Source organism: Arvicanthis niloticus, chromosome 2 (assembly GCF_011762505.2).
Source record: "Arvicanthis niloticus isolate mArvNil1 chromosome 2, mArvNil1.pat.X, whole genome shotgun sequence".
Classification (NCBI taxonomy): Eukaryota; Metazoa; Chordata; class Mammalia; order Rodentia; family Muridae; genus Arvicanthis; species Arvicanthis niloticus.
The window spans coordinates 127,030,553-127,040,714 of NC_047659.1; the positions used below are offsets into that span (position 1 = coordinate 127,030,553).

The following is a 10,162-nucleotide window of genomic DNA, read 5'->3' on the forward strand; positions in this document are numbered from 1 at the left end:
ACACATGGGAGTTGCTCTGAAGAACCTTTCTAAACAGGTCCACTCCTTTTCCCCTTCCACGAACCTTTCTTTCCCACTACCTCTGGTGGGTGGTGGGCTACAAGGGAAGTTAAAGCATTTAAGAACCATCATTAAAGTAGGATTTAAAACACCTAAAGTTACAGTCCTCTGCAAGAGTAGCAAGGGCTCTTAACATGGACCTGCCTCTCCATCTCCACCCCTTCTTAAAGTTCTATTACCTAGAACTATTGCCAACCATTTGCACTTGGGTATGAATGAGACTTAATTCTTTTAAAACATGGGAATGGGAAGAAGGCCCAGGGGCACTGAAGGCTTTACAAAAAAGGTATAAAATGGCAGAAAAAGGAGCAGACAACAAAGGCAAGGCAGACACTTAGACCAAGTTCACCCTTTATATTTATGACATAATATATGATATTATAATATAATATTATTATAGAGGATAATAGAGAAAGAGAGAGGAATAGATAGAGGGAGGTAGATATGTCTCTCTTTCTCTCTCTTGCTTTGGTGTCATTTGGGAAGAAGCTTGATCGAGAGCCACCTGCATCCAGGGTCTGCTCTTCTTGACATTCAGAGGTGGCATTACCTACTCAGTACCATATAAAACCCCTACAGCCTACACCCCTTCCATCACTACTGAAATCCCAGCTGTGAGCATCTTAAAGCCTGGAATCCTTGGAGATCCAGCCTGGCTCTCTCCTCACTTTGAACCTGCTCCATTCTCTGTCTAAACAAGGGTTGGAGATTGGCCCATCTCCTGCAGCCTGGCTCCTGACAGAGTTCTTTCCCCATTGCTGTTAACCAGCCAAGGCTATGAACTGTAGGTGCTGATCTGGAGGCTACCTGAGAGTCTGGGACCCAGGCCTGGACTGGAAACTGGGACAGACAGGTCCTGAAAGAGGCCCTCAGTCCCAGCGACCCTTTTGGTGCTGCTGAAATGACTCCCACTGCCCAGATTACAGCTTGCTGCTGTCAGGCACGCACCAAGGTCAAGGCTGTGCCTCTGTCCTAGACTCTGCAATAATGGCTTGTAATGGGCTGTAAACAGGTAAAGCTGGCCTGAAGGTGCTGTTACCACCAGGACAAGAGCAGATCCTTCCACTTTAACCCTCTCCTGGCTTTCCATTGTATATCGGAGTTCTACCAGCTCAAGCTGGGCCTGCTTAAAGGCCTCCGTACCCAGCACCTCTCCTGCCTACACCACAGGGTGCAGGAGGACATTATTGTATACACTCTATAGATGGGAAAACCTGGGTGTGAAGAGGAAGAGACTTAAGCTCTCCAAGATATTGGCACAGTGGGAACAGTTACCTGGCCTTGTGTGACCTCATGACCCAAGACATGAACCTCTGCTCTGCAGAGAACGTTGGAGAAGGGAAGGACAATAGGCAAGCAGGGGATACTGAAGTGTGTGGGTTTAGAGGGAAAAGAAGTCTGTGTTTTACTTGCTGTATGACTTTAGACCCATTAATTAACCTCTCCGAGTTGCAAAGCCCTCATTTCTAAAATGGAGATAGAATTTCCAGACAGAATGTCTGTGTTGATTAAAAGCCATTAGGTGCATGCACTTCTTGGCACAGAGGTTTTGATAAACGCTTCTTTCCCCCATCCTGTTTCTGCTTTCTAAGTAAAATAAATGGCTCAGGTTTCCAAGGGACATGACTTCATCACTGGGGCAGCTGGATGGAAAATGGTAACCCTAGTCCCTAGTCCCAAACCCAGCCCTACTGTGGAAACTACTGGGACAGGAAAGCTGCATGCTGCCTGCAAGGTCACCCTGGGCCAGGCAGGCTGGGGCTCCCGCCCTCTGCCCAAGTCCTGGTCAGTAAGGCAGGAGCAGAGGCAGCAAGGCCATAAATAAGGCCAACGAGGAGCCATAATTCTGCCTGCATCACCCGTGTGGCCATTCCCGTCACGCTGCTACCTTTAGTGTGGCCACCGTCACGCCAAGGCACAGGAAGACGGCCGGTTCCTCTGCCCTGCTTCTGAGCCTGTTAGCTGCCAGGCAGGGGTGTGTGCCTGAGGATTGGGGAGTGGTGGCTGATCATCACCCTGTATCATCTGTTAGGTCCTTGCCCTTGTCCCCCACATGTAGACTTGTCCCCAATGACCAGAGAGGAAGGACCTGGGACCTACTGCAGAGCATGCCCATATGAGCCCCCCCCCCCCCGTACTTTGACCTTTGACCCGATCATCTGTTCTTCTCTTCTGGGGATCAAACCCAGGGCCTTACATCTACTAGGCAAGAGCTACACCCATACCTCTCCTTATCCTTTATTCTGAGGCAAGGTCTCATTAAGTTGCCTCAGCTGACCTTGAACTCACTCTGTAGCCCAGGAAGCTCTTAAACTTTTCATTCTTTTTTAAAAAGAATATTTATTTGTTTTATTTATATGAGTATAATGTAGCTGTGTTCAGACACACCAGAAGAGAGCATCAGATCCCATTAAGATGGCTGTGAGCCACCATGTGGTGGCTGGGAATTGAATCTGGGACCTCTGGAAGAGCAGTCAGTCCTTTTAACTACTGAGCCATCTCTCCAGCCCCTGAACTTTCAATTCTTACCTCAGCCTTATGATTAGGGGATTAAGAGTATGCACCTTGCCTGGCTTCCCCTCTTATTATCTGACACACCCAATATTTCATTCACCTGTTCTTGTTTCTATCTGCCCTGGCAGCACTTCCCTTGGCTGGACTCCCAGAGCAGTTACTGGACCAGCAGGGTAGTCATGTGGGCTTCCCGCTCCATTCTGAGCTTGTCCAAACCCTTAGCAGGAGATCGGTGGGGTGTGGGATGGATTTAGTCATTCAGCAAGTCTTTTGTCTCAAACACTACCATGAACGTATCAATACCAATAAATGTCTCACCTGTCCCCAGCCCTGGTTAAGTCAATGGACTGTAAAGGGTGTCCCCTTAACTCACCTAGATGCCCAGGCCAACTGGTCTTCAAGCTTGGGAGAGTACCCTGAGCCTCAGACCTCCACTCCTCTGGGGGGAGGGGGGTAAGAGGGACAGTGATGATCACCAGAGTTACTGTAGTCATCTGTGGTCAACACAGGAGTGAGACCCCAGTGGGTCTCTGGCCCTGGAACCACCACCCAGCTCCACCCCGATGGAGGAACCATTTGTAGAGGAGAGTTGCAGAACAGGGAGGGGTAACCCTGCGGGGCAAGTCAAGGAGAGGGCCTCAGGCTCCACAACTCTGAGTGCCAGTGCTGTGAGCTGCAGCAAGACCAGAGCCCTGAATACATGCATACACGTATGTCTGTATACATACATGTGCATGTGTGTATGCATGTGGGTTTGTGTATGAGTGAATTTATGGGTGTATGTGTGTATACCTGTACACATGTTTATATCTGCACATGTGTTGGGATGGGGGCAGGCAGAGGGCAATTTAAAATAGCTGAGACTCAGTATGGCAGATGTTGAAGCTGGCACAGTGTCAGGGGCATTGGGGGACTGTGGTGACCTTCCCAACCCTGCTGTGGATAAGCAGTGCCACCTGCCCTGATGCTGAGCTGAAGACCCAGGAGGACACCAAGGAGAGGAAGGGAGGGGAAACCTTGGGCCTCATCTGCCCCCCCCTTCCCCCGAAGTAGCCCTCACGTTCAGATTTCCAGGCACTTACCAGACATCTGTCTGCTATGGACCTAGCCCTGACCAGGACTTCTGTCCTGCTAGGTGTACACTTTCATCTGAGAATGGCTGGGGAGACACAGAGACACCAGGAATCCTTCCCTGAGACAGATTTGCTGCATATAGTGGGCAAACTCTTCTCCTGCAGTCAGGAAACACCATGAGGAGCCTCTAGGGAGCCTGGTAGGTAGGCAGAGACAGCAGGCACCCAGGGACAGCGGGCATCCTCCCATCTTTCTCCAGCTATGTGAGAGAATCTGCATTCAACTTTTCTATCGCTGTGACCACAGTCACAGCAGTTTATATGAGATGGAGAGGAAGCTAGTCTGCTGAGAGGATCTGCATTCAACTCCCAGTCCTGCGATATCTAGCCTAGGAAAGCATTGTCCTAGGTAAAGAACTTTATAGCTGTGCTCACTTTGGCAGCACATGCATTAAAATTGGAACGATACAGAGAAGATTAGCATGGCCCCTGCAAAAAACTTTATAGCCAATGCCTCTCCTGTGACCTCACTGACACTATCAGAAGGGTTACACACATACACACAAACACACACAGGAATGTACTCTATGGCACTTGTGTAGAGGCCACAGGATAAATTTCAAGAGTTGGGCTCTCTTCTTCCACCCTGTGGGTTCTGGGGTCCAATTCTTCAGGCTCAGTATCAACATCAACTGCCTCGACCAATGAGACTCCAGAGAGTAACCAACATGAAAATGGCTGACTGGGTGCGCAGTGCAGTGTTTCTAACTGAAGTCACTAGGATTTGTCTTTGGCTCTCTGCAAGCCAAGAGGCAGCACTAGGCAAATCCTCAGAGGAGAGCAAAGCCACCTCAGCTCCCATGAGAACTGCTGATGTTAAAGTAAACCTAGAATCCTTAAGCCGTCCAGGAGACTCTTGATTCCATACCTGCCTGGGTGAGCACTCTGAGAAAGGAGAGGTCAGCTTAGAGCTGCGTACAGGAGAGGAACACATGAGAGCTAGAGACATAACCTTCGAGAAGATCTCAGGGTCACAGCCAGTAAGCTGGGATACATACAGTCTGAATCAAAAAAGAAGAGAAGAGACAAGGCAAGAGACAGAGGGGAGAGAGCATAGGAGAAAGGGAGGGGTCCACCACCAGGCTTAACCAGTTAGTGTAAACACTATGAGCCCTCTGGTAAAACTGAAGGAGGTTGAAGATCAGTGTGTCCCCCGTCTATATATCCAAACCCTGCCACAAACATGAGGAAGTCAAGAAGAATGACCTTAGGACATAATTAGGTACAGGAAGTGGAACCCTGTGTGCATGGGTCTGTGCTCTCGTATGTGGGGGTAGGAATGATTTAATTCTTTTCAACCTTCCAGGGCACCCTCACCAGAACCTGACCTTGGCCTTCCCCCCTCAGAGCTGTGAAGAATAGTTCGGTGGTATCCTGGGACTTTGGTATAGCAATCCCAAGAGACTATGTATCCTGCTACGATACTGCACAGCTTCTGGTGATATAGCTGAGAGGAAGGAAGAACGGGGAACATGGGTCCCAATTCAGCCCCGTCTTTCTTGCTTTGAGGCTTTGGGTTCATTGCTTCGTCCTTTTGACAGTTTTTCTCCTTATAAAACAGTGATAAAGTATAAGCCATTGAATGGGGTGTCCCCCAGATCGCTGGCATTTGAATACTTGATCCCCAGTTGGTCGTGCTGTTTGGAAGGTGTGGCCCTGCTGAAGGATGCTCGTCACTAGAAGTGGGCTTTGAGTTTCCAGACCCTGTTCCAGCCACCATGTCTGCTGCTCGCTGCCCTGATTCCCTGCCATGATGCCCTCTTATCTTTCTGGAACCATCAGCCAAATTAAGCCCTCTTATATGAGCTGCCATGCCATTTGGTCACAGCAACAGAAAAGTGACTGATACAGCTGTTTAAAAACAAAAGGAAGAAGAGAATGTGTCCTGTCTGCACTGGTGTTTGTGGAGGCAAAAGGGGGTGGGGGTGGGGAATCAGAGGACAATTCTTAGTCTTTAATGAGTTTGAAAACAAGCTGGATTAGAGGCTGGGGTGATGGAGGCTCAGTTGGGAAAATGATTTATGCATAATTCTGAAGGCTGGAGTTTGGATTTGCAGAGCTCACATAAAAAGTCACGTGCAGTAATACCTACACAAAATCCTAGAGCTGGGGAGATGGAGGCAGAAGGATCCCTGGAACTTGCTGGCCAGCCAGTCTAGCTGAATAGGTGAGCTATGAACTCAGAGAGAGTCTGTCTCAAAACATAAGGTAGAAAGCAATTGAGGAAGACACTGGGTATCAACCTCTGGCCTCCACCTCCACATGCTAATACATGTGCACACACACACACACACGAGCAAATGTGCAAAAGAAAAGTAAGATAGTTTAAATATAAACTAAAATTTTAGTTTGGGTTACTAGGAATAAAGGAAAATTAATGCAAAGCGGGAAAACGTTTTAAAAGATAAACACAAAAATGATGGACGGAAAACAGGAGACAAAGGGAGCCGCTCTCACGATGCGAGGCTGTGGGAGGAGCAACGTGAGCTCATTCATGTGCTTGCTTATTAAAATCAAGACATGCGCTCTCTTCCAGGCACTGTGCTAAGGACAGGGTATACAGCGGAGCCAAACTCTCAGTCCTGCCTTCAGGAATCGCCAAGGGAAAGGTGCTAGAAAACCATCAACTACTACTGAACTCTTTGCCCGACCTCATGGGGCACAGCAGAGGCTTCGTGGGAATGGGGGGACCCCTGCAGTCCCCCGCAAACTGCTGAGGCAGGCATGCCCGGTGATCAGGCTAGTAGACACTTGTGGCCCTTAAAACAGCCCCTACCACCGCAGGTGCGACCACAAGGCATCTTTGCGGTCTTCTGAGCACCACAGCAACCCTGAATCCAGGACTGTTCCCATCTCTGCTCCAGAGCAGAGAGATGGTGCTAAGGCAAACTCATAAACTGGCCCCGTGCTTCATTCAGCAAGCGGGCAAGGGCAGCGGGATGAGGGCTTCCTGAGGCAGAGGCCTGGCTGGCGCTGCAGCTTGTGCCAGTGCAAACCAAGCAACCGAAAGAAAGGGAGGTGAAGAGGAAGGAGCCTGCTAGCAGAGGGGCATATGTCTGAGCATCCACTGGGTACCGGGTATGTGAGAGCAATCCATGTGTCTGAGCTTGGCCTCACCTCATCACTGTCGAGTTTTAGCTGGCTCTACACTTTAGACTTTGGAGTCTAAAGGGTGCTGTTGCTTGACCCCGAGGGAAGCCTGAATCAGCCCTCAAAACAGTACTTTTCAGATGGCCTGGTACTTCATATGTCGCTCAACCTTGCCTTGAACTCACGGCAATCCTCCTGCCACCCCTCACCAAGTGCTGGGATTACATGCATGAGCCACCACTTTACTGAGTGTAAAACGGGTGTGAAGAGCTGAAGGTCCCAGTCCTGAGCTGAACCAGTGGCTGTCAGTTGGTGCACTTGACGGAGGTTTCAGGCTAGCCTCTATCTAGAGGAGGCTGGGGCAGCTAACTTGAAAAGCAGACAGAGGCTGTGGGAGCCCTTTGTGAAGTAAAGGTTCTGGTGGGGAGACCTAGTCATGCCCAGAGGCCTAGGCTGGTCAGGTGGGTGTGGCAGCATATGAGGTTGGGGGTGGTGGGCGGGGCCCAGAACCGAGACTTCTTTGATTGACTGGACAGTGGGTTTCTCTGCAGGGCAATGGGGAGTCATGAAGGATTCCAACCACTAGCAGCCTTGGGCACTAAGAGCCCGAGAAGAGAAGAGCCGCGCTCCCTTGGCAGCGGGGCAGGGACCCTGACTAGCAGGGAAGGGCGACCTCATCCCCTCTCCTTCCTCTCCAGGTCCTGGGGCTGGCAGCCGTTTGTTCCCTGTGAAGCCGCCGCTCACATCCTTCAGCGTGACATTGGAACATCACTGGGGGAGTGGAGGGTGACGGAGCACCATCCCGGGCGGTAATGGCTCCAACGCCTAGAGGAAAATGACATAAATAATGTCCCATTAGAGGCGCCGAGCTGCTCCGCCGAGTGCCTTGTTTTGCCGGCAACATGATGGTCTTCATAAACAGACTCATTTATTTTCCAGCCCTTGTTCAGGCGAGGTGGGGGCGGGGTGCTGAGGAAGGTGACCCGGCAGCTAGGGTAGGAATGGGGACCCACTCTCTGCCCAGACTCTGACATGGTACCAGAGCCCCCCATCCACCCGCTCAGTCTTTGGAAAAACCCTGCTTCCTTTACTGCCACCCAGACTCTCGTGGACTCTTGGGTCGTCTCTATGATGCCATCCTGGCCTCTTAGCCAAGGCTTATATGAGAGACAGACTCGCATTCAGGTCCTGACTCCGCTGGGACCAGCCGGGTTCCTCAGGTGTCATCTAGCCTGGTCTGAGCCTCAGTTTCCTCCTACGAAAAGTGCAATGGTGGTATCTTCTTGCTGTTGTGAAATGCACCATGGGATTGTTAAGACCCCAGAGCTTTCCTAAGCAGTGGTCCATTCTGTGTCCTTAGCTCTGTACACGGAGATACCGACTGTCTTCTCGCCAAAGGGAGACCCATTTCTGTTGCCTCTGCCTCTCTCCAGCCTGGGTCTTGTGTTGGGCTCAGTCCACAGAGGCTTTGTGAATGTGGCCTGTGACACTTGGGCCAGGAACATGGGCCTTCTAATTGTGATGTGGCAGCCCCAGATACATCCCTTTCTCTTTCTGGCCTTTTTCTCTCAGAAGGAAGTGAAAGGTCAAGCTGAAGAAGTATGGTCCCTCTCACTTCCCACTTTGAAGATTCCCCTAGAATCCCCATCTCTCCACCCAGAGAGAGGAGTCAAAAAGAATCAGGCTTCCTCTTGCTGTGCTGTGTGGCTTTAGGCAAGGATAGAATGTCTCTGTTCATGGTGGTGTTTTAGAGGACTGAGTGACCAAATCAATGGTGTTGGCTGAGGCTTTGCAATGTGCCAGGCATTGCTTGAAGCTGGTGACACCAGATTTCAGTGGGAGAGGGGAAAAGGAGCTCTTGGAGTTCCAAGGCGCTGGCAGAGTCTCCAATGGCAGACACTGGCTCTGGGTCTCTAACATTCACATAGAAGGAGCGTGGGGGCTCTAAGCAACCATTGTATCTGTTGTTGCCTGTGGTTTCTCTGGGTTAGGACTCAGAAGGCCCAGCCCAGGGGCTCCATGCTGGTCTTATGAGGATTTGGTGAGAGGCTAGAGGGCAGAGTTCCCCCACTTTCTACAGGGTCAAATGAGTCTCTGTTGCCCTCCTACCTGAGACTGACTGAAATGTCTTTAGCACGACGACGACGTCCTTAGGACACTTGAGTGTACACTGCACTCATACAGTGGCCCAGGGTCCCTGGCCTACCTCAGAAGAATCTCTGTGTTACAGCACATCCTGTGCCTACAAAGTGTCGGAACTTAGCTCCCATCAAGGGGAGGAGGCCTGGACTCCACTTGGCCTCCGGTGTTTCCCTCAGAGCACTGCTGAGACCATCACAGAAGGGGGAAGACCTACAGATCTGCCAAGTGAAAAGCCCTTAGCATAGGAGAGGCGATCTGGTTCATTCTGAAGAAGCCTCAGGATCACCGGGCCATGGCACTTGGGAGCGTCCACCTTTGTAAGGGGCAGACAACAAACACATGGGTGAACAGACAGCGTCACTTTGGGCTGTGCTGAGTGTGGGGAGCCGTTGAGATCTGAATACTGGGTGGGGGTGGGGTGAGACTGGGCTGGGGTGTGGTTCCTGCCTGCATGTCTTTCCCAGGAGGTACAGACTGAATTGAGCTCTGTGGCTGAGAGGGAGCAGGCCAGTCATACCAGTGGGAGGGAGGAGAGGAGAGGAGAGGAGGGGAGGGGAGGGGAGGGGAGGGGAGGGGAGGGGAGGGGAGGGGAGGGGAGGGGAGGGGAGGGGAGGGGAGAGGAGAGGAGAGGAGAGGAGAGGAGAGGAGAGGAGAGGAGAGGAGAGGAGAGGAGAGGAGAGGAGAGGAGAGGAGAGGAGAGGAGAGGAGAGGAGAGGAGAGGAGAGGAGAGAGAGCTCGAATTGCCAGGGCCACCAGGTGAGATGCATATAACAGTAAGCAGCAGAGCGCTGTGGTGTCCGTCTGGAAGGAGAGGCCAGGTTTTATGTGGCCCTGGCAAGGATTGTGGATTGTTTCTGAGCATGATGGGAAGACACTGGCAAGATAAGAAGAGGATAGTATAATCTGATTTTACAGTAACAACAAGTTGGCATTGTGGCACTCAATTCTGGATCTAATACCCAGCTTTCTATTCCTGGTGGCACTGATATGCTGTGTGACCATGTACTAGTCACTTACCTTCCCTGAGCTGTCAATCTGGACCCTGGAGAGTCCCAATACCTTGTGATTGGCTATGGTGGAAAACATGATCCTTTGTTTCTAGTAAAGCTTAATCTCATATTGCGTCTCAGAGTGGTTAAGTAATTAGCCCATGGTCACACAGCTCTTCCAAAATACCATTAGGAACGGAAAGAAGCCAGGCATCATTCCCAGAATACAATGCC

General features: G+C 50.8%; 1 pseudogene; it reads left to right on the top strand.

Moving 5' to 3' along the window:
- The first annotated feature begins 4,074 nt into the window (after positions 1 to 4,074).
- On the top strand, positions 4,075 to 4,144 carry LOC117704887 (U6 spliceosomal RNA; annotated as a pseudogene).
- The last annotated feature ends 6,018 nt before the right edge of the window (positions 4,145 to 10,162 follow it).